The following is a 22,597-nucleotide window of genomic DNA, read 5'->3' as shown; positions in this document are numbered from 1 at the left end:
ACTCGCTCACCAGTGAAGAATGGTGAGAAGTTCGATCCAAAACTGAATGTTTTGGACGACGAGTCGCTACTTCTGGACCGTCCTCTTGAGGGCGGGAATCTGGGATACCGTATCTTGAAGGCTATGCAGCTCAAGTACGACATCCCGGTGGACGAAGTGTATACGCTTGCTGCCACGCATGCGCACAACTTGGCTCTGGTAAGTCTTGCATTGACCCTTTTCTTCTCTTTCATACAAGTGTTTTATCGGCCTTTCCTTACGTTAATCTTCCCCTTTTGTTTTTCTTTTTGCAGTCAGCTCAGTCCGGTAAAGAGCTTTGTGACTTTTACCGGTACTTCCAGACTTCATATGTTAATGAGGTGAAGGATCACAAAGACTTGAAGGTCAAGATGGCTGCCAAAGAACAAGAGCTTCTCCTCGCTAATACCGAGAAGAATGATGCACTGGCAGCTGAGAGCAAGGCGGATGCCACGCTTACCAAGGTGGTTGAGGATCACTCCTTGGTTTTGTTCAACAAGGACGAAGAAATCCGGCTTCTTCGTGAGCAGATTTCTGAAGCTAAGGAGAACGAGCGTGAGGCCGTGAGGGAGTACCAGAAAGGGATGAACTTTGTCTCTCGCCTGCTCAACCGGTATAATGGCGGGTGGTCGGCTACCATGAGGTGTGTCCGGCATACCTTTCCGGACCTTGACTGGTCCAAAATTGAAGACGCCCATACCCTGCAAGTATGAGGAGGCCGCCAACGACGCTGCTGAAGCTGCCAACACTGCTACCGGGGATGACAAACTGGAAGAGCAAGTGGTAGTCGTTGACGGCTCTGAGGAAGAGGACCGTGCTGAGTAGCTAGGCTTTTTCCTTCCTTCCCTTCCTTGCCCTTCTTGTATTGGGCCACTTTGTGTGTGGTGTGCTTTTTGCGATAATAACGTCTTTTCCCTTGGGCAGCCAAACTATCCTTACCGTTCTGATAATTTGCCAACCCTGTAATTGGTAGTTTTTATTTTTGCGGTCATGCCGTCTGTGGTTGACTGCCTAGCTTTAAGACTGTAATCTTTCATTGATTAATGAAGTACATTTTTTGCTGAACTTCTGTGTCGTCTTTATTGCCTGTTATGTTTTTTCGGTTTGATCGATTACGCCTCCATTCATTATTAGCGGCTTACTGTATGTTTTAATCAATTATTATCGTTAACGTTAGTATTCCAGCAGATCCATGAAGGTCATTGACCGGTTCAGCACTATTGACTAGTTCAGCAGATCCATTAAGGTCATTAACTGACTAATCAATAATGTTTAATTATTGATCCCGGCAGATCCACGAAGGTCATTGACCGGTTTAGCACTATTGATTAGTTCAGCAGATCCACTAAGGTCATTGACTGACTAATCAAAAATGTTTAATTGTTGATCCCGGCAGATCCACGAAGGTCATTGACTGGTTTAGCACCATTGACTAGTTCAGCAGATCCACTAAGGTTATTTACTGACTAATCAATAATGTTTAATTGTTGATCCTGGCAGATCCGCGAAGGTCATTGACCGGTTTAGCACTATTGATTAGTTCAGCAAATCCACTAAGGTCATTGACTGACTAATCAATAATGTTTAATTGTTGATCCCAGCAGATCCACGAAGGTCATTGACCGGTTTAGCACTATTGATTAGTTCAGCAGATCCACTAAGGTCATTGACTGACTACTCAATAATGTTTAATTGTTGATCCCGACAGATCCGCGAAGGTCATTGATCGGTTTAGCACTATAGATTAGTTCAGCAGATCCACTAAGGTCATTGACTAACTAATCAATAATGTTTAATTGTTGATCCCGGCAGATCCGCGAAGGTCATTGATCGATTTAGCACTATTGATTAGTTCAGCAGATCCACTAAGGTCTTTGACTGACTAATCAATAATGTTTGATTGTTCATTTAGTATTGAGACGTTGTGTGCGAAAGATGCTAATTTTATTAAAATAAAACGGCTGTTCTCGGCCATGCCGGAATCATTGCCTACAATGAACTTGGTAAATCTCTTCGGCATAAGCGCCTGATTATTAACTCCTACTGGCAATACTGCCTATATGCTACCTACACATAGTATCTTATAAGGACACTGGCGTTCCAGCTATTTTTCAGCAGCTTGCCTGCCATGTCTTCGAGCCGGTAGGACCCTGGTACTATTTCTTCTTTAACCAAGTAAGGCCCTTCCCAATTGGCCGTAAGCTTTCCATCTACATGGGCTTTTCCAGTTGCGGCCGTTCGCCTGAGGACGAGGTCTCCCTTGGAGATAGGGCGGCTTCGCACTCTCTTATTGTAGGCCTTGCTTATCCGGTCTTTATATGCTGCCGACCTCAGCTCTGCTGCCAATTTGATCTCCGGTAAGAGATCTAGGTCCTCCTTGTGTATCTGTTCGTTCAAGCCGGGCTCGTAGTTGAGGATTCGGCAGTTGGGTAACCCCACCTCTACCGGTAGTACTGCCTCCGCTCCGAAAGCTAACCTGAACGGTGTTTCTTCGATGGCCTCCTTTTCGGTAGTCTTGTTGGACCGTAACACTGCTGGTACCATGTCGGCCCACGCGCCCTTCAACTCATCTAACCTTTTTTTCAGGGCATTGAGGATCTGTTTGTTAGCAGCTTCAGCCTGGCCGTTACTTTGAGGGTGGCAGACTGAAGAGTAGGCAAACTTGATGCTGTAGGGACACAAAAAGTCACGTATTGGGCCGCAATCGAACTGGACGCCATGGTCCATCACTATCCCCATCGGGATGCCGAACCTAGTGATGATGTTCTGCCAGATAAACTTTTTTACCTAATTAGCCATTATCTTTGCTGTTGGTTCTGCCTCAATCCGTTTCGTGAAGTAGTCAATGCCCACTATCAGGAACTTTCTTCCCCCGGATGCCGGTGTGAAGGGCCCTATTATATCCATCCCCCACTGTGCGAAAGGAATTGGGTTTAAGATTTGCTGAAGGTCATTGGCCGGTTGGTTTATCACCGGCGCAAACCTTTGACATTTGTCACACTTTTTTACATAGGTTTGGGCATCCGCCAGCATTGTGGGCTAGTAGAAACCTGCTCTCAGCGCTTTAAGTGCCAACGCCTTTCCACCGATATGGTTCCCACAGACCCCTTCGTGAATCTCCTAAATTATTTTCGTTGCTTCGTGGGCCGTGACGCACCTTAGCAGAGGCAACGACAATCCTTTCTTGTACAGCTGTCCTTGAAAGACGCAGTACCAAACATAGTCTCTTTTCAATTTTTTCGCCGCCATCTTATCTTCCGGGAGCTCACCCTTGAGTTTATATGCCAATATACCATCGTACCATTCCGGTTCAGAGGTGATTGCATTAACGGATATTGGGGTAACCTCTATGCTTCTTTCTTTTAACGTCTCTACCATGACGCTCCTTTTCTTGGCGCTGAGACTGGAGCTTGCCAACTTTGATAGGGCATCTGCCGCCATGTTTTCTGCTCTCGGAACCAATTGCACTTCAAAGCTCTGCAACCCTTTTACCATGCTCTTGACTAGGTTGAGGTATTTCTGCATTATCGGTTCACTAGCCTCATACGTCCCTTCTATCTGGCTCGAGATTAACTGCGAGTCCGTTATCATGGTGACGTTTTTTGCTCCAGCCGCAATGCTCAGACTTAGTCCGGCCAGGGCTGCTTCGTACTCGGCTTCATTGTTGGAGGCTTTAAACCCGAAACAGATGGCATGCTCGAAGATTTTCCCTTCTGGGGACGTCATGACCACCCCGGCCCCAGCTCCACTCTGGGCCGCTGATCCATCTACCTCAATTTTCCACCTGCCGGTGGATTCTGTTGTTTCAGTATAGGTTGTCTCCACTATGAAGTTTGCTAAGGCTTGGGCTTTGATTGCGGTACGCGGCCGGTATTCTATGTCAAACTCCGAGAGCTCTATTGCCCATTTCAATAATCTGCCTGTGGTGTCCAGCTTGTGGAGAGCTTTTTCCGGGGGCTGATTGGTAAGGACTTGAACAGTGTGAGAGTCAAAGTATGGTCTCAGCTTCCTTGCTGCAATTAAGACGGCATAGGCCATCTTCTCCAGTAGGTCATACCTTTGCTCAGCGCCTGTAAGTACGTGACTGTCGAAGTATATGGGGTTTGCTGCCCCTGCCGGTTTACTAATAACACTGTTGCGACTGTCTTCTCAGTTACTGATACGTACAGCTGCAGCTTCTCCCCCAACTCTGGCCGGGTTATGGTTGGCAGTTACTGAAACGAACTTCGTGAGAGCCGCCATCCTTCCGGTCAGCTTTTGAATGTCCCGGATGCTCTTTGGCTCCGGGAGATCATTGATAGCTTTGGTCTTGTCAGGGTTGGCATCGATCCCCCTTTCACTCACCATGAAACCCAGGAACTTGCCGGATCGTACCCCAAACACGCATTTCTTCGGATTTAGCTTCATCTGATGCTGCCGGGGTGTTTCGAAAGTTTCCTCGAGGTCTACTATGTGGTCTTCTTCTGTTGAGCTCTTGACTATGATGTCGTCCAGATATACCTCTACATTTCTGCCTTTTTGTCGCTCAAATATTTTGTCCACTAGCTTTTGGTAAGTAGCACCGGCATTCTTGAGCCTAAATGGCATGGCCTTGTAGGCATACACTCCTGCATCTGTAATGAAAGCTGCCTTATTCCTGTCGGACTTTAGCAAACTTATCTAGTGATACCCTGAAAAAGCGTCCATGAAGCTCAATAGTGCATGGCCGCTAGTTGAGTCTACCAACTGGTCAATTCTTGGCAAGGGGTAGCAGTCCTTTGGGCAAGCCCTGTTAAGGTCGGTAAAGTCTACACACATACGCCATGTCCCATTGGATTTTTTCACCATCACCACATTCGCCAACCACTCCGGGTAATCGCAAGGTTCAATAAAGTCTGCTGCCAGCAACTTGTCCACTTCCTCCTTTATGGCTGCGTTCTTTTCGGCAGAGAAGTTACGCTTCTTCTGCTTTACCGGCCTGACATCCTCCTTCACATTTAGACGGTGCACCATGAATTCTGGGTCAATACCGGGCATTTCGTCCGCCGAGAAAGCGAATATGTTGGCATGTCCTCTTAGCAGGGAGATCAGGTTAACCTTAACCTCTTCACCTAAATCGGCCCCAATTTTCACCGTTCTATCAGGTCTCTCTTCTTCCAAGCTAATTTCTTCAGTCTCCCCCTCTGGGCTGGGTCTCGGCTGATCTGCCGGCCTTGCCTCGAAGTTTTCCATAGACAAATCCTTCTTGGCTTTGTTTTCCAGCCTTCTCCTTTTTCTCTCTGACGGCGGTGTATCAGCGGGTCGTTTGTGGTCAGAGTGTTTTAGCGCGGTAAGGTAACAGGCCCTTGTCGACTCTTGGTTTCCCCTGATTTTTTCGGGTTGCCGTCATTGGATGTGTAGATCATAGTAAGGTGATACGTTGAGACGACGGCCTGGGCGTCGTGAATTAGCGGTCTTCCGATGATGGCGTTATACGCCGCTGGGACGTCAACAACCATAAATTCCACCATAAGGTCCTTGGAACGGGATACTTATCCTAATTTTACAGCGAGCTTTACCTTCCCTTCTGGGACAACAGATGCTCCTGTGAAACCGATAACCGGGTAAGAGACCGGCTTCAAACATGTTTCGTCAAATCCCATTTTTTCAAACGTTTCTTTGTAGAGAATATTGGCGGAGCTTCCTCCGTCGACCAGGACGCGATGGACCATTGCATTGGATATCTGCAGAGATACTACAAAAGGGTCGTCATGGGGGGTAAACGATCCCTTTAGCGTCCTCTGAAGTAAAAGCCACGGACGGCATTGATGGAGGTGCCGGCCACTTCCTGGCATTGTTGTAGTTCACCTGGTGGCGAACTTCTTTTAGGCTAGCTTTCGCCCCGTGAATGCTGCCGCCTCTTGTCGGTCCTCCGCTTATGACATGGATCTCAGTGATCCTATCCTTTACCGGCCTTCTGTTACCATTTTCATTCTCCCTAGGAGGAGTTTTGCGATCAGTCCTTGCTTGGTACTGGGTGAAATAACCTCGCCTGATGAGGTCTTCAATCCTGTCCTTAAGGTCTTTGCAATCATCTGTCTTGTGGCCGTAATCATCATGAAATTCACACCACTTGGACTTATCTCTACCCTTATAATACATCTTTCTTGGCCTTTGCCATTTCTCGTCTTTGCTATGCAGTTCGAAAATCCGGGCCCGGGATATCATCAATGGTGTATAATTATGATATTTGTCCGGCCTCCCTTCAAATCCTTTATTCACCGAGTTGTTCTCTTCTCTCCTGCCAGTGGTGTCGGACTTTTTATCCTTCCGGTACTTATCGTCCCGGCGATCCTTATCCTTATCTTTATCCTTGACTTTTTCTATGGCTGCCGGCCTTTTAGTGTTAGCTGCTTTGTCAAACTCTTCTCCCCTGATAAAGTCGTTCGCTTTTCCCAAGACCTCTGTTAGGCATGTCATCTTTTTTATGCCGAGATAACTGCGAAATGGGGTTCATTCTCTCTGCCCCGTCATAAGGGCCAGGACCGCTACTTCTTGCTGTAGTGTTGGGATGGTGACGACTTCAGCATTGAAACGCCCGACATAGTCCCTCAAGCTTTCTGTCTCCCCTTGTTTAATAGACATTAGCTCGCTGGTTGTTTTCTCACGCCGTTTATTACTGACAAAGTGTGTTACGAACATGGACGTGACTTGGCGGAAGTCAAAGACGGTTGCCGGCGGAATACTTTTAAACCAGGTTTGCCCTAGTCCAATCAAGGTAGATGGGAATACCTTACACCACACCGAGTCGGTGTCGGTGTATAACAGCATATGACCCTCATAAGCCGATATGTAATCCTCTGGGTCAGATTTGCCGTCATACTTGCATGTCGGCATTTTCAGCTTCTCCATGGGCTCCTGCAAAATCGCAGTGGAAAACGGCGAATTCCGCAGTGATACCGGCGCCCTGCGCCGATATTCACTTCCCTTTCTCGGATGGGAGGAATGCTGCTCTGTGGGGGTCTTCGAGTTTGCCACCTGATCCTGATCATGCCGGTCTCGCTCTCCCTGGCGGCCCGTCCATAGTGAGCGGAGCTTTCTCACTGGGCTGTGGGCTCTGCTCATAGGTCGCTTGGCCCGGGGACCGGTCGGTGGGGTACCGCTTGCCATTGCCTGGAATACCTCTGCCGCACTCCTAAGTTGTTCTGGGGTGAACATATTCTGCAGGGTATGGAAGATGTCTTCCTGGGGAGTCTCTGGGGTTTTTCTAGCTGCGTCAACAGGTGGCCTACTTTGCCTAGCAGCCGGCAGTGGAGTTAAGAACCCCGGGGGTGCTTTATCAACAGGAACATTGTTTTCATCAGTTTTCGGCATCCCTAATTGCTGCTTAGGATCCATGAGGGTTTTTGTTTGCAAGAGATGGCTTAGACTACAAGGTATTGTTCGCCCCTCCTTTTAGCGCCAATTGTTCCGGTATGGGACAAATTACAGGGTCTTGAACCGTTAAGTCCTTATATTGAAGCCGGTTTGGATCCCTGCAAAAGAGAGTAAGTAAACTAGCCTGGGGGGTTAATCCGAGGAACGCCCCTCCGATGCCTAAGTCAGTATTAGGTTAAAAGCCGGTAGCTCTCAAGTATAATGTATTGGGATTCGTGAACGTACCTCATGACTCAGATCAACGGAGTATTTATAGGGACCCGGATAAGCCCATATCTGGGTAGGGCCCGGTAGTTGCGGGAAATATCCCCAAGAATATTCCCTTAGGATATATTCTTATCTTTTACCGAAAGTATATCTTTTAGGCCCGTAGGCACTGGAAATATAGGCTGGATCTAAGCCTAGGATCGTAAGCCCAAAAGCTACTAAACCGGTATTATGAAAACCGGTATGGAACTTAGTCAGCCCCCATACAACTTGTTTGATAATTACTTGAAACCATATGTTATGCGTTAATTTAGGCTTTTTAGTACAAAGAGAGATAATGGGGGCCCAAAATTCAAGGTAATGGGGTTTGGTAAGGTATTGGGCCTATTAATAGGAATGGATTGTGATTGGGAGATATTATCCAATTAGTAGGTTTGGTAATGCCAAAACATATTTCGTAATTATTTAAAAGCATATCACCTGAGTTAATTTGGACTTTTTTGTACAACTTGCAACAATGGGGTCCCAAAACTCAATGTAATGGGATTTGGTGAGGTTTTGGCCTAATGGACTCAATAGCATGATTGTTTAATCCCCATAAGATTGCTTTGATGAGAAATAGGAATGGATTGTGATTGGGAGAACACCTTCCACTAACTAGGTTTGATAATGTTCAAACCATGTTTGATAATTACCTAAAAGCATATGATCTAGGTTTAATTTACACTTTTTAGTACAAGGAGGGACAATGGGGCCCAAAACTCAAGTCAATTGGGTTTGTTTACATAATGGACCTAATGTACCCAGTGGCACGATTGTCCAATCCCCATAGGATTGCTTTGATGATGAGTAATGGAAATGGATTGTGATCGGTAAAACACCCTCCACTAACTAGGTTTGGTAATGCCCAAAACATGTTTGGTAATTACCTAAAAGTAAATATGATATGGGGTAAATTTTGGACTTTTAGAACAATGAGGGGCCAAAAACTCAAATCGATGGGGTTTGGTGAATTATAGGGCCTAATGGACCAAGTCGCATGATTGTCCAATCCTTGTAGGATTTCATTGATGTGTAAAGAGAATGAACCATAATTGGGAGAAGATACTCCACTTACATGGTTTGGTAATGCCAAAATATGTTTGGTAATTACCTAAAACCATATGATCTACGGTTAATTTGGGATTTAATACAAAGAGGTACAACGAGGGCCCAAAACTCAAGTTAATGTGGTTTGGTGAGGTTTTGGGCCTAATAGACCTAATGACATGATTGTCCAATCCCTAGATGATTTGTTTGATGATTAATGGGAATCACTGTGATGGGGAAAACATCATCCACTTAGTAGGTTTGGTAATACCCAAAACATGTTTGCTAATTACCTAAAAGCATATGATGTGGGTTAATTTGGGATTTTTAGTAAAAGGAGGGACAATGGGGCCCAAAACTCAAGTCAAATGGAACCTGTGGCATGATTTTCCATTCCCCATATGATTGCTTTGATGAGTAATATGAGTAGATTGTGATTGGGAGAACAACCTCCAATCACTAGGGGAAAAAAAGGAAGGGTTGCTCTTTTAGGAAAAGCGCAGCCCTACTAGTGAAGGGCTGCGCTTTTCTACAAGCGTAGCCCTACTAAGTAAAGGGCTGCGCTTTTTAAAAAAGCGCAGCCCTTCTGATTTAGTAGGGTTGCGCTTGTAAAAAAAGCGCATCCTTTCTTTAATGTAGGGCTGCGCTTTTTGATACAAGCGCAACCCTTCATTAATTTTTTTTTGCTGATGAATTAGTGCGCGCATGTACAGTAGGTATCCCAAAGCAATTCTAATTTCCGTCTTTGAATTCCCTCCTTTAGAGAATTACGAGCGAGCGACGAGTGCATCACCACCACCACTGCTGCCCACCACCACTGCTGCACCACCACCTTTTGCTCCACCACATTGCTCCACTGCCTCTGCTGCCCACTACTGCTGCCCACCACCACTGCTGCACACCAACAGTGCTCCACCACAACCTTGCGCGCCACCCACCACGTGCAACCGCGTTCATTGCACACCACCCACCACGTGCAACCACATTCATTCTCCATCACTACCTTCTTCTCTTCTCACCATTTGAGTGGTTAATTAGGTATGAATTAATTTTGTTTTTAAGTTACTTTTGTTTTTCTTAATTGAATTAAATGATTAATGTGCAATGTGGGTTTTGTAATTGTAGGAAGAAGAGGCTAAGGAAGGCAATAAAGTCCAATATCTCTTTCTCTTCATTGCTCGTCGTTGGTGTTAAGAGGTAACTAGTTTAACATGTAGCAAATTGATATAATTTATTGATGTATATTGTATTTTTATAATGTATATATATTTATTGATATGAGATTGTATGAAAACGCAATGTGATTTAGCTATATATGAAATCTAAAGTTGTTTGAATCATCATCATATAGCCTAGATACCCGTTCAAGACTTACTCATTAGGAGTAAGTCTTGAATAGTCCCCGGTTTGGGACTGTTCTTGGACGTTTGATCTCACTTAGGTGGTGAATGTGTGTCTTCTTTTCAATTCTGAGGAAAATCTTGGCTTATCGTTTCTCTACATTGTTCTCTGGGTACATATGTAGATAAGCAATTATCTACATTGTGTACTTGGAGAACTGTAGGGAAATGCTGCCGGATTTTCCTTAGAATTGAAAAGTTGGCATATATTCACTAGTGAGATTAGACGTCCAAGGATGGGTTAGGTTGGAGTGATAAGGACCTTTGACTGCATGCATACAATTGAACATGACTATCTTAGCTCGTTGTATACGTGTGTGATTTGAATATGTGAGTGTTGTACTTTAATAATGATTGATGCATTATAATGAATGTTGTGTTTAATTATTAGAGGTGGTCTTCTTGAATGAGATGGATCGTACTTGGATGTATGGTAGTCGTGAATCGATTGAGTTTGTGAATGGGGTCTCGGAATTCTGTAGAATGCATTAGAATATCAAACATCCTCTGGAGCAGTCGACTTTTATTGTCCTTGTTTGGATTGTAGAAATGTGAGCAAGGTTAGTAGTATACATGTGGTTAGGGAGCATGTCTTTCGCCGTGGGTTTAGGCCTCAATACCACGTATGGTTTGGCATGGTGAGCAAGGGAGGTATATGGGAAGCTCTGGAGTAAAGAATGATGTATGTGAAGAAAAGAAGGATGATGATGAGTTAGGGGATGAGAATTTGGATGATGAATTTGGAGATGAGATAGGGATCGGGTAGACGAGATGATACACGAGGTTGAAGATCAGTCGTGTAGACGACCTCGTATTTTTGAGTCTATGTCTCAGGCTGCTGAAAAGCCGTTGTATCCAGGTTGTACAAAGTAAACCAAACTTTTCGGGTGGTAACACTGTTCAACATTAAGTCGAACGCTGGTTGGACGGACTCTAGTTTCACATCGTTGTTGGAAGTTTTAGCTGAGATGCTCCCTGATGGAAATGAACTGCCAAAGTCGTACTATTATGCGAAGAAGCTGATGTGTCCTTTGGGTTTAGAGTACGAGCGGATACATGCTTGTCCTAACGATTGTGTGCTTTATCGTAATGAGTATGAGCATTTACATGAGTGTCCACGTTGTGGATTGTCGAGGTACAAGCGTGAAGGAGCTGGAGGTAGTGAAGGACCACCAGCCAAGGTGTTGTGGTATCTACCCATAATACCTAGATTTAAGCGCATGTTCTCAATTAAAGGAGATGCGAAGAATTTGAGGTGGCATGCAGATCGTAGGAAGAAAGACGGTCTGCTCAAGCATCCGGCTGATTCGCCTGAGTGGAAAACTATCGAAGGGTGCATAAGTCATTTGGTAATGAGGATAGGAATCTGAGGCTTGGATTATGTACGGATGGCATGAACCCTTTTGGCAATCTCAGCTCGCAGCATAGTACATGGCCAGTAGTTTTAGTGGTTTACAACTTGCCTCCTTGGTTGTGCATGAAACGCAAGTACATGATGTTGTCGCTTCTTATATCGGGGCCCAAACAACCTGGAAATGACATAGATGTATACCTTCAGCCGCTTGTTGAAGATTTACAGAAGATGTGGAACGAAGGAGTGTTAGTATTTGATGCGTATGCTAATGAGATGTTCACTCTGCGTGCCATGCTTTTTTGTACTATGAACGATTATCCAGCTTATGGGAACTTATCTGGGTATAAGACTAAAGGAAAACAACCTTGCCCGATTTGTTTAGATGACATGAAATCTACACACCTTAAGGGCTGCAAACATGTGTATATGCGCACACGAAGGCTCCTCAGCCGCGACCATCCCTATCGGTTTAAGAAGAAGGCATTCGATGGGACGGTTGAAGAAGAAGTTGCTCATAGACCATTAACTGGTACTGAAGTTTATAATCAGGTGAAGGGCATTGAAACAGTCTTTGGTAAACCTGCTAGTGAGGTTGATGGACCTACAGGATTATGGAAAAATAGTCCATTTTTTGGAAACTCCCATATTGGAAAGATCTAAAGGTCAGACATTGTTTGGATGTCATGCACATAGAGAAGAATGTTTGTGAAGCTATTATCGCGACACTTATGAATATTCCGGGCAAGACAAAAGATGTTAAGGCGTCACGACTTTACTTGGAAAAAGAGGGGTTCGACCAGAGTTGTGGGCTCAGAAAAGGGACGGAAGGAAGAAGAAAAAGGGGAGGAAAGGGTTGATGATGAAACTCAGAAAAGTAAAAAGGTGGAGGATTCGGAGAAGAATTATTTGCCACCAGCTTGCTACACGATGTCGCGTGCAGAGAAACGGATTTTTTGCGAGTCATTGTATGGCATTAAGGTCCCTACTGGCTACTCATCGAATATGAAGCGCTTTGTTACCTTAAATGGTGAGTTGAAGTTATCGAGTATGAAATCGCACGATTGTCATGTCATGATGCAAGTATTCTTACCGATTGCAATTCGTGGGATACTTCCAAAGCATGTGAGGCACACCATTACAGAACTGTGTTCATTTTTTCATTCAATTTGCAGCAAAGTCCTAGACCCGTCGACCCTCGATTCCTTGCAGCTAGAGTAGTTGAAACTCTATGCAAATTTGAGATGTATTTCCCCCCCCATTCTTTGACATTATGGTCCATCTCATTGTCCATCTAGTTCGAGAAATTAAGCTGTGTGGTCCAGTGTTTTTGAGGTGGTGCTATCCTTTTGAGAGATATATGGGAACTTTGAAGGATAAAGTTCGGAATCCTGCACAACCAGAAGGTAGTATAATTCAAGGGATTGTGGGTGAAGAGATCAGTAATTTTGTGGCTGAGTATTTTGCTAGTGTTGATCCTGTTGGACTTCCGACATCCCGACACGAGGGCAGACTTGAGGGCAAGGGTACAATTGGTTCAAAATTGATCACACCTTCCGTAGAAAAGCGTAAACAAGCTCACTTATTTGTATTGCATCACGTACCAGATGTCCATCCTTATTTAAGTGAACATATGGAGGAATTACGTGTTAGCAATCCTGGAAAAGGAGTGAGGGCATTGACGCAAATGCATAACAAGACTTTCATTGATTGGTTTCATAAACGAGTACTCAATGATTTGGATGAAAGTGTTCCTGAAACAGTCAAGTGGTTAGCATTTGGTCCTCGTGAACTGTACGCTCTTATGAGGGTTATGATATTAATGGGTATACTTTTGGACTGAACGTCAAGATCTGAAGTCAAGATCGCAACAAAATAGTGGTGTTTCACTTGTGGCGTCGTCTACACAATATGCAAGCTCGAAAGATAAGTCGCCTGTACATGCTGAAAGCAACTATTATGGGCGAATACAAGAATATGGGAGCTGGACTACTATACTTTTAATATTTCCCTCCTGTGTTGCAAGTGGGTTGACAATAATCGACGTTGTGTAAGAAACGATGATCCTTGCGGTTTCACTCTTGTTGACCTTAGTCGTCTACGTGAAACTGAGGAGCCATTTGTAATTGCATCACAAGTCAAGCAAGTATTTTTTGTAACTGATCCTGCTGATCATAAGTGGTCAATTGTTGTACCTGGTAAAAGGAGTATCCTCGGTATTGGTGATGTTGATAATGAGGAAGAATATGATGCATTTGAGGACCTCCCCCCTTTACCTATCCTCAAATTAGTGTGGAAGATGATGTGAAATATGTCGGAGAACTATATGCGTGTAGATCACACGGAAGGGATACATGTACTTGAGGATCCTAAGAAACGGCGGAAGTCAATAAATCATGAGACATAAACTCAGGTCTGTGTAATTTCTCCAATTTGTAACTATTGTGTATTGCCTATTTTGGCCTTTTCGCTCCCAAATATTACTTATCGAGTCATTTAACCCCAAATTCTCTTTAACATGATTATATGAGATAATAAATAGTATGTAGATTTTAGGCTTAATTTGTTGTTGGTTGCATTTCGGGAACGAAAAGGCCATTTCCGGGCCTATTTTGGCCTTTTCGCTCCCAAATGTACTTATCGAAGTATTTAACCCCAAATTCTTTTGAACATGATTATATGAGATAATATAACTAGTATGTAGATTTTAGGCTTATTTGTTGTTGGTTGCATTTCGGGAACGAAAAGGCCATTTCCGGCCTATTTTGGCCTTTTCGCTCCCAAAATGTACATATCAAGTGATTTAACCCCAAATTTTCTTTGAACATGATTATATGAGATAACATAACTAGTATGTATATTTTAGGCTTTAATTTGTTGTTGGTTGCATTTCGGGAACGAAAAGGCCATTTCCGGCCTATTTTGGCCTTTTCGCTCCCAAAATGTACTTATCAATATTTAACCCCAAATTTCTTTGAACATGATTATATGAGTTATATTAACTAGTAGTGTAGATTTTAGGCTTAATTTGTTGTTGGTTGCATTTCGGGAACGAAAAGGCCATTTCGGGCCTATTTTGGCCTTTTCGCTCCCAAATCGTACTTATGAGTATTTAACCCCAAATTCTCTTTGAACGATTATATGAGATAATTATAACTAGTATGTAGATTTTAGGCTTATTTGTTGTTGGTTGCATTTCGGGAAGAAAAGGCATTTCGGGACTATTTTGGCCTTTTCGCTCCCAAATCGTACTTATCGAGTCATTTAACCCCAAATTCTCTTTGAACATCATTATTTGAGGCATAATATAACTAGTGTTTAGATTCTTAGGCTTGCATTTGTTGTTGGTTGTATATCGGGAACATAAATGTGATTCTTAGGCTTGCATTTGCAACACCCCCCTCCCATGCACATCGCCCACTGCCCCACCCCCTCTCCTGCTGCGCTGCACTCCCCTCCCCCCACTGCCCCACCCCCTCTGCACCCCCTCCCCTGCTGCACTCTCTTCACCCACTGCACACCCCCCACTGCCCTGCCTGCACACCCCCCTCCCCTGCACCCTGCTGCACTCTCTGCACCCACTGCACAACCCCCTCCCCTACACCCTCCCCACTGCACAACCCCCTCCCACTGCACCCCTCCCCTGCACCCACTGCACTCCCCTCCCCCCACTGCACAACCTCCTCCCCTGTACCCCCTTGCACCCCTCCCTGCTGCCCCCTACACACCTCCCATCCCCACTGCCCCCTCCCCTGCTGCACACACTGCCCCCTCCCCCTGCACACCCCACTACACTCCCCTGCATTCCCCTCCCCCCACTGCGTATGTTTGTACAATTTTTTTTTTTTTTTAATTTTTAACTTTTTTTTATTATTAATGCGTATGTTTGTATAATTTCAGGGACATGGCGGAGGTGCATACGGATACGAGTGCGGAACACACTACCGAGGATGAGTCTTTCGATTACCAAAAGGAGCGCGGTAAATTGGTTAAGGCTCGCCGTGAAGAAAAAGATGCACAAAGGCCAAGTAAGAACTTGGCGATAAAAAAGAGAAAAAGAAGGGGACCTGTAAAGTCACTAGGGAAACCCACCCTAATGACTTTGGAGTACGATCATTTGGGGAAACCTTGTGGAAAATGGCGTCAAAAGTATGCCATGCAAGTTGGGATTTGCATGCATAAGCTCTCCAGTCTCCACTCATGGAAAGAGGTGCCCGAGCCTTTGAAAAAGATGATTTGGGAAGATACTATGGTAAGCTTCGCGTACAATAACATTTGGAATCTTAACACTTTAGTTAAATATACTATGTAATATTTACTAACTTGTGAAATGCGTTTTTTGTAGAATCAATTCAATATTGAAAATCATGAAGCCAAGAAGAATGTGTTTATATCCGCGGTCGCCCAGAGATTCAGAGACTTCAAGGCGAAGTTAGTGTCGGGGTGGATCGTGAAGCGGAGAAAAGTCGTGGGTACAAAGAAGAAGAAAATCTACGGGGGAGAAACACACACCGGTTTTGAGGCTTCACCGGACACATCATTTGAGGCGCCCTCCAAGTTTCCATATCAGATATGGAGGCATATCACACCTGAAGAGTGGCATATCACACCTGAAGAGTGGCATGCATTTGTTGCACAAAAAACAACCCCGGAAGCTGTTGTAAGAATATTTTACTTGCTAAGATTTAATACTCTTAGATCTAGTATTATTGATTTAACCTTTAATTTTAATTGTGTGTTTCAGGCATCTCGTGAGAAAAGTAGCGCGAATGCAAAAGCTAGGAAATACTATCACCATCTGGGTGCTCAGTCGTACGGGAAGGCGAGAGATACGTGGATGTATAGCCATTACCCCACGGTTGGGTCGACAACGGCAACGGGCACTAGCTCTATGACGACAGTTGCACAGCCTCGACAACAAGATAGAGTGCTCGATTGGTGGTGTTCGATGCATGAGGTTGATGCAAAGGGACATAGAGTCTTGCCTGATCCCGGAACACAAGAGATAGTTAATGCCATTGTAAGTACATATTATAAGTTTTTGATAAGGTATATATAATATAACTTGTGCGCTCACGACTTATTTCTCTCTTATCCTTATGTAGATTGGCTTGAAGGAAAAGGAGGCAACTGGTGAGTTCACTCCAAAAGGACAAGTTGATGCCTTACACGAGACTTTAGGACGGGACCAATATGGATATGTGAGGGGCGTAGGAGGTGTCCGCCTCGGGGTGATAAAGGTGTATGGTGATCAATACACCTCTACGTCAAAATCCAGTGCCTCTAGTGTCAATTCGGCAGCTTCCATAGATGTGGAGGCTATGAAAGCCCAAATTCAAGACGAGCTCAGAGCGGAGATTACTCAGAATTTCAACGCCATGTTGGTGCAGATGGGCTTACCGACTTTTGGTCCTTTCCAGCAGGGCAGTGTTCCTCCGCAGCCGCAGCCTGATCCAGCTCCGGAGTTCACGGTAATCACTTAATATCACAACTATTATTCTTAAAGGCATGAAATTCTTACTATATATGTTGTTTCATAGACTAACTATGAATAGAGTTTTTTTAAAAGTAAGAGACACCATGTGAGGTATTAGCTCGAGGGGATGGTCATGGCAGTTTATTCTCGTTGCTTATGGCCAAGCACAACCCCCTAGGGATCGGGTACGATTGCACAACCAGGCAGTCGCTGATATTCACTATGTGGTCAGCGTTTTAGAGATTGTGCCCGGTTTCGAAGAATTACCTCTTCCGCTGCCGAATGTAGAAGTTGGTCTACAGTTAGTGACTGATGCCCTTGGCATTTACGTTCTATGACCGCGTGCATTGGTGTGGTTAACAGATGAGGTACAATGATTAACATTATATATATATATATCATATATTATATTGTTTTCTTTTATAGTTCCTATATATATATATATGATTATCAGTAATATCTGTTTAATTTAACTAATTACTAGGGTTCGGGGAAGGCCGACAAGAAGGGAAAGAAGACATGTTCACCTCAGGAAGGCCGACGTGATGTAGTGGAGAAAGTAAATGTTTCTATGGCAAAGTGTCCACTCATTACGGAGATCGAGGTGGTGCAAGGCCTTACTTCCGTGCTTTTGGCTACATGAGTGCGCTAGCGATGTAGCCGATGAAGCAATGATTGAGATTCAGTTGTCGCACCACCAATTCCACTACTTTGAGGATACATCGACCTTCATTTCTAAGGTTGATATAGGAGAATTCTTATGTGGGGAAGAGTTGAATGTTTCCATGATACAAACATTCATGAGGTAATATTTTAGTATATAAATTAAATATGCATATTATATATACATATATATGCCTTAATTAAGTAGTTTTCAATCCAACTAACTTCCATAATGAGTAAGTTTTCTTTTAATCAATATGATGTCTCAGGCTATTATACAATGAATTGCGTGCATCTAGTGAGCCAATGTTTGGTTGGTTATGTCCAAGCTTAGTACGAGATGACAGTTGCTTAAGAACAAAAAGGATTGAAAGACTATCTCAAGTCTTCTTTGAAAGCATGTTCTCGTCTTGGACATAAGATCATTCTTCTTCCTTACATTGAATCGTATGCTTCTTAAACTCACTTTACTTTAATTAAATTGACCTATTAGTTGTTCTACGATTAATAATAACTATATTTTATTGTTGTAGGAATCATTGGACACTGATTGCAATATGTTTGTCACGTAACGAAGCCTACCACTTTGATTCTTTGCGTAAAGAAACAATGCGGCCCTTACTAGTCAAATCATTGTTAAATAGGTAGCCTAATCGAAACTCAATATATGCACACTTATTAATATTAAATGTACATCTAATCTTATAATAATGTGTATTGATGTAGTGTGATGAAGGAGGTTAATGCAATAGGACTTCGAGCACCAAAATCTCCTGTTTGGCATTCAGTCGGTAACATGACTAATTTTTTTTCCTTATATAAAACACATAATACACATCTAACATCAATGTCATTTATTGCATCCTTTGGTGAATTTAGTGTCCGCTACAAGAAGGTGGACTTGCGTGTGGGTATTACGTCATGAGGTTCATGCTCGATATCGTCAACCGTTGCAAACATGTTGATGATCTTCAAAATGTATGTAACTTATTAATTAATTAGTATATGTTAGTTTCTGCCTATTTTGGCCTTTTCGCTCCCAAAATGTACTTATCAAGTGATTTAACCCCAAATTTCTTTGAACATGATTATATGAGGCATAATATAACTAGTATGTAGTTTTTAGGCTTTAATTGTTGTGGTTGCATTTCGGGAACGAAAAGGCCATTTCCGGCCTATTTTGGCCTTTTCGCTCCCAAAATGTACTTATCAAGTCATTTAACCCCAAATTCTCTTTGAACATCATTATATGAGGCATAATATAACTAGTATGTAGATTCTTAGCTTGCATATGTTGTTGGTTGCATTTCGGGAACGAAAAGGCCATTTCCGGCCTATTTTGGCCTTTTCGCTCCCAAAATGTACTTATCAAGTGATTTAACCCCAAATTTTCTTTGAACATGATTATATGAGGCATAATATAACTAGTATGTAGATTCTTAGGCTTAATTTGTTGTTGGTTGCATTTCGGGAACGAAAAGGCCATTTCCGGCCTATTTTGGCCTTTTCGCTCCCAAAATGTACTTATCAAGTCATTTAACCCCAAATTTTCTTTGAACATGATTATATGAGATATATTATAACTAGTGTGTAGACTTTTAGGCTTGCATTTGTTTTGATTGAATTTCAGGAAGGTATATGTCATTTTTAGAACTACTAACTACGGTAAAATGATTGAATTCTTATATATGTGTTTATTCCTTGGTTGTTTTATGAGAATTCCACACCAAGTTCGAGGAACTTCACCAAAGAAGAAATAGATGAAGTTCGGGTTAAGTTGATGTCCCACATTACCGATGATTGCTATGATAATACATTTTAGCTCGAATGTACTAGTTTCTATCAATTCTATGTACATTTTTACATTATTAAATATATTTGAAGTTAATTATTACCTTTCGCCACTTGTCATATATTGTTACATTTGCATTTTTGTTTGTCGAAGGGAGGTTTTGGGTGGGGTGGTGGGGGCTGTTTATGGGCTGGGGATGGCTGCTGGGTGGGTTGGGGATGGGGGTGCAGGGATAAAAGGCTGGGGTGTGGCAGGGGTGTGGCTAGGGTGTGGCAGGGGGTATGTAGGGTGGCTGGGGTGTGTGCAGGGTGGCAGGGGGTGTGCAGGGTGGGCTGGGGGTGTGCAGGGTGGCTGGAGGTGTGCAGGGGTTGGCAGGGGGTGTGAAAGGGTGGGCAGGGGTGTGGGTGGGGTGGGCAGGGGTTGTGGGTAGGAGGGGAAAGGCAGGCAGGGGGGTCAGGGTGGGTATGCTGGGTGTGGGCAGGCTGGGTGGGTAGGGCAAGGGTCTGGGTGGGTGTGGGGGTGGGCAGGGGCTGTGGGTGTGGTGGGCATGGGTGGGCAGGGGCTGTCGGTGGGCAGGGGCTGTGGGTGGAAAGGGAAGGGCTGCAGGGCTGTATTAATTTTCAAAATAAAAAACAATATTTTAAAAGAAGGGCTGCGCTAGTTTTTAAAAAGCGCAGCCCGTCTTGCTTAAAAGGGTTGCGCTTTTTCAACTAGCGCAGCCCTTCATAGTATGAGGGCTCCTGAAGGCTGCAGCCCTTCAAGCTTAGAAGGGCTGCACTTGTTGAAAAAAGCGCAGCCCTTAAAGCTTAGAAGGGCTGCGCTTGTTTAAAAAAGCGCAGCCCTACTTAAAAAGTGAAGGGCTGCTGTAAAAAAGCGCAGCCTAGGGGCCTTTTTCAGCGCATTCCTTCTTCATTTTTCCACTAGTGAATTAATAGGTTTGCTAATCCCAAGACATGTTTGCTAATTACCTAAAAGCATATGATATGGGGTTGATTTAGGCTTTTTATTATCAGGAGGGACAATGTGGGGCCAAAACTCAAGTCAATGACGTTTGGTAAGGTATTGGGCCAAATAGACCCAGTAGCATGATTGTCCAATCTCCATAGGATTACTTTCATGAGTAATGGGATTCGATTGTGATTGGGAGAACATCCTTTGTTTCACATGTTTGGTAATGCCAAAAATACGTTTGATATTAACCTAAAAGCATATGATATGGGGTTAATTTCTGGTTTTTAGTAAAAGGAGGTACAATGAATGCCCAAAACTCAAGTTAGTAGGGTTTAGCGAGGTATTTCCAATCCTCATAGGATTGCTTTGATGAGTAATGAGAATTGATTGTGAATGGAAAAACGCCCTCCACTTATTAGGTTCGATAATGCCCAAAACATGTTTGGTAATTACCTAAAAGCATAGATCTGGGTTTAATTTTGGCTTTTTAGTATAAAATTGGGGCCCAAACCTCAAGTCAATGGTGTTTGGTGAGGTATTGGGCCTAATGGTGTTTTGTGAGGTATATGGTCTAATGGACCTAGTCGCATGATTGTCCAATCCTCGTATGATTATTTTGATGAGGAATGGAAATAGATTATGATTGGGAGAACATCCTACACTTAGTAGGTTTGGTATTGCAAAACATGTTTGGCAATTATCTAAAAGTATATGATCTAGGTTTAATATAGGCTTTTTAGTACAATGAGGGACAATGGGGGCCCAACACTCTAAGTCGATGGGTTCGGTGAGGTATTGGGCCTAATGGATCTAGTTGCATGATTGTCCAATCTCCATAGGATTGCTTTGATAAGCCATGGGAATGGATTGTGATTGGGCGAACATCCTCCACTTAGTAGGTTTAGTAATGCCCAAAATATGTTTGATAATTAACTAAAAGCATTTGAATTGTGGTTAATTTGAGATTTTTAGTACAATGAGGGAAGTTGGGGGTCAAACCTCAATTCAATGGGTTGTGGTGAGGTATTGGGTCTAATGGGATTTGGTGAGGTATAGAGTCTAATGGACCCCGTCGCATGATTGTCCAATCCTCATATTATTATTCTAATGAGGAATGGTAATGGATTGTGATTGGGAGAACATCCCCCACTTAGTAGGTTTAGTAATGCCCAGAACATGTTTGGTAATTACATAAAAGGATATGATCTAGGTTTCATATAGGGTTTTTAGTACAATGAAGAATAATGGGGGCCCAAAACTCAAGTCGATGGGGTTTGGTGACGTATTGGGCTTAATGGACCTAGTCGCATTTCTTATGAAATGCTAATTATATTTATTATGTTAATTATATGTCGTATTTCTTATTTTATTTGCCTTGGAATATGATTTTGATTTGTCGCATTTGTAATATATTTATATATTTGATTTTGAGAAGTTATTACTTTTGTTAGCCATTAGCCCTCTGTGTTCGTGGCTCTGTTCTTCGCTGCTCTTATAAGTAGAGGTACACCCGCATCTCTTTATTTCCCTCCTGAAATTTTGATTAAGCACAAGTTTTATTACCCTTATTGGTTGTTTAAGTTGGACCTAAAATTAGATTTTAGTGAGTTAACTTAGAATTGGATTCTTGTTTCATTTCAAGATTTGATTATGATTAGCTAATTGATTATGGAGTATTAGTTTAATTGAGTGGAGTTGTAGTAGTTGTTATTGGCCGTTGTTATTGTTCTTGAAGGGTTGTTGTTGTTGTTCTTGAAGGGAGGGTTGGTGTTGTTGTTCTTGAAGGGTTGTTGTTGTTGTTCTTGTAGGGAGGGTTGGTGTTGTTGTTCTTGAAGGGTTGTTGTTGCTGTTATGGTATTGTATTATTGGTGTTATTATTGATGTTGTTTTAGATTCTATCAACAGATGACAAGATTAAATTTGACTATGTTTCTGTTTAGTTATGGTTGGAATCAATTATCGAGTTGTATATGGATTAGTTATATATCTAGTTAAATTAATAATCTGAATTATAGATTGTCATTTGAATTAGTGGGATTGGTTATTATATTGAGAAATTTAGTCAAGTTAGTTTTACCTAAACGAATAATATGGAATGATGATTGATGTTTATTAAAAGTAGTGAGGTGAATCACGGGATTCGATTATAGAATCACATCGTTACTAAGAGAGTGATGACTACTTTGGGATAGTCATGGTACTAAAGAATTGAATAAGTTCATGGAACTTTAAATGTTTATAAGTATCATGTCAAC

Source organism: Beta vulgaris, chromosome 9 (genome assembly GCF_026745355.1).
Source record: "Beta vulgaris subsp. vulgaris cultivar EL10 chromosome 9, EL10.2, whole genome shotgun sequence".
NCBI lineage: Eukaryota > Viridiplantae > Streptophyta > Magnoliopsida > Caryophyllales > Amaranthaceae > Beta > Beta vulgaris.
This window is presented reverse-complemented; position numbering follows the sequence as displayed.